Below are 6,528 nucleotides of genomic sequence, written 5' to 3'. Positions count from 1 at the left end.
TCACATGTTTCTTGAGAGGGACACCCATTTCTCAACCCCAGTGCTGGGTATCAAGCCAGATTCTAATATCTGGTTAACCTCCCGGCCTTCCTTTTCCCTCTCTCTCTTCATATGTTTATTGCGTATTGTGTTATGTACTTTCGCGAACGCCGTTAGCTTGCAATAACTCACAGATTTCAGTGGCGTCGCCCTACGCGAAAATCTTGGCGCCAACGAGCTTACAGAAATGTCGCCGATCGAAGGTGTGTCGGTCACATGCATATTCGCATGCGCCGTTTGTCAATAGCTGATGCTCTTTCGATTGTGCGCTTGTCGGCGGTTAGCCGTTTCTGACACGGCAATCTGACCTTTATCCCCAGAAACCCCTCAGAGACGAGACCAAGACAGACCAGGAGCCATCTTTACTATCCCGAGCCTCGGCCGCAAATGCCCTCTGCCAGCGGCTGTTGACAGCGTGACGCGAGCGCGCACGTGGTCTCTTCTTCTATGAGCGCTCGCAGCCGCCGAGCGCTCCCATACTGTGTGTGTTTCCTTCCTGTGTCTCCGTCGCAGCTTCGCGCTGTGTGTTTCACTATGCCCCCTCCCCTCTGGTGAAATAGGGGAGGAGGAGGTGCCACGGAGATTGAGCACCACGGAGATGGAGCAACTAGCCCTGGCCACGGCAGTTCGCACGTGGCAGACACGACCACATGCCGCGCTGTCCATCCACAACTCCCTGGTGACCCCATGGGCTGTCGGACGTGGTAACCGCTGGCGTGTGCAGCAAAGCCAACTCTGCCGTCGCCCGAAGACGGAGGCGCACCGGATTCGCACAGGTTGACGACCGTAGTCATTGTCGAGATCAAGACAGGACGCCGATGCTCCTGGTGCAGCACCGGTCCTACCGAGCTAGCCGGCTCAGAGTCGTCGAAATAAGTCTCCTGGCGGTGCCGCTGTTGCATGTCACGGTTTTCATAGTGGACGTCTCGCTGTGTCGTGTTTCGCCGTTTTAGCCGTCCGGACCATTCACATATGGGTGGCGGCCACTCCTGCACATGGTAGTCGTCGAACGCTGGCGACCTCGGCAGCCATGGGGGCGTGACGTCCACGTAGAAGGTCCGATTGCCTGTGTCTCCGGCGCCCACTCCACCGCCCTCGCCGAGGTTGGTAGCAAGCATCGTCTCCGACGGGGACGGTCCTTTTCCCGGTCCAGCATTGGCTTCCCGAATAGCTCATCGGACTTTTCCGGTTTCCCCCTCACTCTTCTCGGCTTTTTCAGACTTCTCAGCCTTGTTTGAAGCTTCTGCAACGGCTCTCTCGTCCTCAGCCCTCGCGGCACCGTCCACACCATCCACGACCTTTACGTCGTCGGCATCCACGCACTCCATGTCGTCTCATTCGCCGTCTCGGGTCATGCCTTCGCCCTCTTCGTACTATGCGACTTCGTCTGCGCCCTCTTCGACTTCACTGTCAGCGGCGTGAGCTGCTCCTTCGCAGGCATCAGTGCCGTCGTCACCTCCTGCGTTCTCGGCTCTCTCTTCGTCAATGGCCACCGCTTCAGCATCACGGAACTCCTCCGCCTCTTCTTTGCCGTCGTGGCAGTCAACGTCCGCGTAACCAACGCTTACCTCGTCCACTTCCGCGTATTTTTGTCGCCTACGTGCGCCGTGGCCTCCACATCACTGCACCGCCTGTCGTGGTCTTTCTTTTTCTTCCTTTTCTTCTTCTCCTTCTCAACCTCACCGTTTGCGTCATCGGCTGCACTTTCCGGGTTTGCGACACCGTCTAGTCGCGCGGCGTCTTCACAGAGGGCGTCAGCCGCCACGCCAACCTCGGCGACGTCCTGTTCGCCGGACCGACATTCACCGGTCTCCTCCTTACCACCTCGGGACATCGGCTTCGTTCCCGGAGATCTCTTCGACCGCCGCCGTGGACTGCGCGGCGTCCACGTTCTCCGGGCTTCGTCAGCGCACGCATCGTGGCCGCTTTCGTCGTCGTCCTTCGGTGCCGCCTCGCCCCACGAGCCCCCCACACCCTCCAAAGCCTCTGCGGGCACCGCGACGGAGCCCACGGTGCGCGCCTCAGTCGCGGCAGGCGTGCGACCCTCGTCGGCAGCGGCAGCGTGGTGGTCGCACCGCTTCGTGTCACCGTGATGCCGATATATGGGCCGAGGTGTTTAAGGGTCATGAGGACGCGCTTCCTCTCTCGGGGCTCATTCTCCCGGAGACATAATGGCGCTGGACGGCCAGGACCAGCCGTTGTAGTTCGAACGACTCGAAGGTATCGTACAGGTGCAGGGCCAGGAAACCCCTCTGCAGCGTCCACAGCTCGTGGTACGCGACATCACCCGTTAGTGGGCCGAAGTCGGGCGGTGGCGGTGGGAGCCTTCGGGCGAGCATGGGGCCGGTACCGCAGAGTGGGGTCGTGGCCGTTCGGAGCCAAATGTGGGGGTTTCGTGGCTGCGGCTGGCCCAGAAACCCCTCAGGGACGAGACCAAGACAGACCTGGAACCATGTTTACTATCCCGTGCCTCGGCCGCCACTGCCCTCTGCCAGCGGCTTGCTTGCTTGCTTGCTTGCTTGCATTTGCACTTGCATTTGGCTCACACTCACAAGGTGGGATTGGCCAAGAAGCCGGATGTTAAAGTAAATTGGAACGTTGAGTAAAAAGCAGGGAAAGAGAAAATTGGCTTTTTTGAAATAGAATAAGGCGACTGTCGTGATACGGGAAAAGGAAATAAAGAAATAAATAGGAATTTGTTTGGGGGGCGGGGCGGGGACGAGAAACAATAAATAGGGAAACAATGAATTAGCAAGGCAATCTCATTGTGTCACCCAATGAAGCAGCCCCAAAGGAGCGGATATTTAGAGTACTTAGTGGTATTCCTAATTTTTTGAATAAAATTTCAAAGCACTATTTCCTTTGATTTTTAAAACGGTGACATCTTATAATGGTCGATTTCTTCGGGTTCCTTACTGCTGGGACACAAAGGGGGTGGCACCAGACCAGACCTGTTAAGTAAAAATTAAGCCGTGGAATACGGCATCTTAATTTAGCGATGAATACTTCCAATTTACGTGTGGGACACCATTTACTATCCCATGCAAAATGCAAGTGCGAATGTTCTGAATTCGGTATTTTAATCTCTTCTGAATCTTCAAAAAGAGAAAATTTTCTTAACCTCGCCGCTGTAACATAAGCTGTAAGAGGCATAACTGACAAAATTGGGCCATCAAGCGATACTCTCGCGAGTGCGTCAGCCATCTCGTTTAAAAATATACCACGATGACCTGGAACCCATATCAAACTCACTTAGGCGAATGTTTATGGGGATTATTGATCTGAATGTGTTTAGAATAGCTGACTCCGAAGTTGATTTGAGGGATGAACACACAGATAGCGAATCAGTCACTATAACAGATGTCGAATGATTTGCTGGAAGTTTTTGAAGGGCTAAAATAACTGCCGTTAACTCCCCTTCAAATATAGGAGTGTTACCTGGAAGGCGTAGAGAATATGACCAGGATAATGATTGAGAGAAGATACCCACACCTTCTCTCTTATCATTCATGGATGCATCTGTCGCAATTACATTAATATTTCCTAATTGTAAGAAGTGATCTTCTCATACGCCAATTAAATACTTAGAGGGCAGGAGTTTGACATTTGCTGGGAATATGTCGTCGAATTCTATTTTTACGTTATATGGGTTTATCTGATGAAATGATTTCGGATATATAAACATTTAATGGATCCAGTAATGCTTGAACAAACAAAATTTGAGGTTTATAGAGACGGGACCAGTGCTAATTGAAAAAAACACTCGATTCAGCAAAAATGCGAATTGCAACCGTCTTAGAATGGACTCTTATAATTTTAAATATGTTTTAACTGTCAAAATACGGAATCTGCAAGCAAGAGGTGGTATCCGAGCTTCTAGATACAAAACGCTATTAGATGTAAATTTAGGAACACCAAGACAACTCCGAAGAGCTTTTCGCTCTAAGAGAATCAAAGGAATAATCTTGTACGCTGGCCCACCAGAAAATAGCACGTAACGAAATACAAGAATCGGGCGAACGTACTACATACGGTAAATCGTGGTCAGAGTATCTCTGCGTAGCCCGGAACGGCGCCGACCAAATTTAGTCATCATCTCTACATCGCGTGTAGGCTTAGTTTTACCATGTTCAATGTGACTATGCCACCTCAGTTTTTCATCATATATTACTCCCAGATATTTAATACAGTCAACTTGGGGAACTAATTTTTGTCGGTACTGAAGAGAAATATTAACAGTCACATTTAAAGGAAAAACAATTATGGCACTTTTGGTCACGTTTGGTTCCATTCGAATATCTTCAAACCAGGAGTCTAATGTTGCTAAATATGATTGTAACATTGAATGGAGTAAATGTATGTCATAATCAGATGCGAAAAGAACAATGTCATCTGCGTATACATACACTTGTACCTTATCACACAAAGGAATCGAACTTAACAAAATATTCAATAAAACAGGCGAAAGATCAGAGCCCTGGGAAACCCCTCTCGTTTGACTATACTTAGACGTAGATGCGCCTCGTTGGGAGGAATAAAACTTTCTACCTTTTAAAAATTTGTACATCCAATTTGTAGTGTATTGCAGAAAATTTACTTTGTTTAGGGTATTGAGTAGAATTATATATTCAACGCTATTTATTTATTTATTTATTTATTTATTTATTTATTTACATTACCGTCAGGGCACATAAAGGCGTTACAGAGGGGTTGGGTAATATAACAAAAAATGTAGTAAAAACAGAACACAATAATACAACAAATTAATTAGAATACATGTTCAAACAATACTCAGTTATTCGAGGCTTAAGATATGATCGGTTAGTGCAGTCTTGAAGGATGACACGTCCTCAATGGAGGCGATGGAGGGGGGAAGGTGGTTCCACTCGGCACTGGTTTTTGGCAGAAAGGAGTCTGAAAAAACGTTAGTACGGCAGAAAGGAATAAAAACTTTATGCTGATGGTCAAGACGTGACGATATGTATGAAGGCTCGGAGATGAGTTCCTGTTTAAGTGAAGTATTTTGGTAAATGAGTTTATGAAAAAGACATAGGCGAGAAATTTTTCTTCTAGTTTGCAAATCAATTAGTCCAAGGTTTGATTTCATTAGTGAAACGCTAGATGTGCGGGTATATTTTGAATTAATGAAACGTGCTGACGGATTTTGAACTGACTCGATGATAGCTGATAATGTTTTTTGACCGGGGTCCCACACAGATGACGCATACTCAAGCTTAGGTCTAATTAGTGTATTGTACAGCATTAACTTCAAATGGCAGGGGGCTTTAGAAAAATTTCTGCGTATGTAGCCGAGGGATCTGTTGGCATTGTTAGTGATGTATTCGATGTGCGCATGCCATGAAAGATTATTGGTTAGCTGTATTCCGAGACATTCATATGAAGTTACGTAATCAAGGTTGATGTTATTGATAGCATAGCCGAAAGACGTGGACGAGTCAGTGCGACGCGAAAAAGACATGATTTTGCATGTAATGGGATTTAGGAACATAAGCCATTGTGAGCACCACTTAGATATGTTATCTAGGTCTGATTGAAGAATAAAGTTATCATGCTGATTAGTTATTTCACGGTATAGAACACAATCGTCGGCAAATAGTTTTATAGAACTATTAATAACAGTAGGTAAGTCATTAATATAAATTAAAAATAGCAATGCCTTGGCTAAATCTAGGGTTACTAAAGCCGAATATTGCCGTCTGTGCCGCGCAAGCTTTATACGAGTATCTAAATCGACATGCGCACACCATATATACATAATATACGCGGATGACACTAGCATTTTCTTTACAGGTAACGACATGACTGCTATGACCACACTTATAAACACTACATTGGAAAGCTTAAACGCATGGAGTGAACGAAATTCATTACTCATTAATGCAACAAAAACAAAAGCTGTAGTTTTTCATTCGCGGAGACAGATTTTCCTAGGCAATAGATTACGTATAGGTAGCGCGGCTATTGAAATTGTAGAAACGGTTAAAACCTTAGGAGTGCTTTTTAATTGCACAATGTCGTGGGATCCTCAGATTAATAATCTAATTACCAACCTATCAAAATGTGTGGGCATACTTGCACGAATGCGTCATTTTCTTCCAGTTTCTGTTAAGCTAACACTTTATAACAGCTTGTTTTTGTCGCATGTAAATTATTGTCTTTTGGTATGGGGAAGTACGACAGCAACTAACATAAGTAAAATATACAGACTACAAAAAAAGCGATCAGGTTTGTAGCAAATGTCGACTACTATGCACACACTGACGAACTGTTTCAGCGCTACAATATTGTGCCAATTCACAAACTTTACGAGTATTCCCTAGCAATAAGATATAAGCAATCTCTTTTTCATAACAATCGTGCCTTCTTAGATATCTTTGTACTGGAAACACATGCTATTCCGTACCCTACTCGTCACCAATAACACTGGAACCTTCCATTCTGTAGAACAAATTTTGGGCGACAAATGTT

Source organism: Rhipicephalus sanguineus, chromosome 11 (assembly GCF_013339695.2).
Source record: "Rhipicephalus sanguineus isolate Rsan-2018 chromosome 11, BIME_Rsan_1.4, whole genome shotgun sequence".
In the NCBI taxonomy this organism is placed as follows: domain Eukaryota; kingdom Metazoa; phylum Arthropoda; class Arachnida; order Ixodida; family Ixodidae; genus Rhipicephalus; species Rhipicephalus sanguineus.
Note: the sequence above shows the minus strand (reverse complement) of the source record.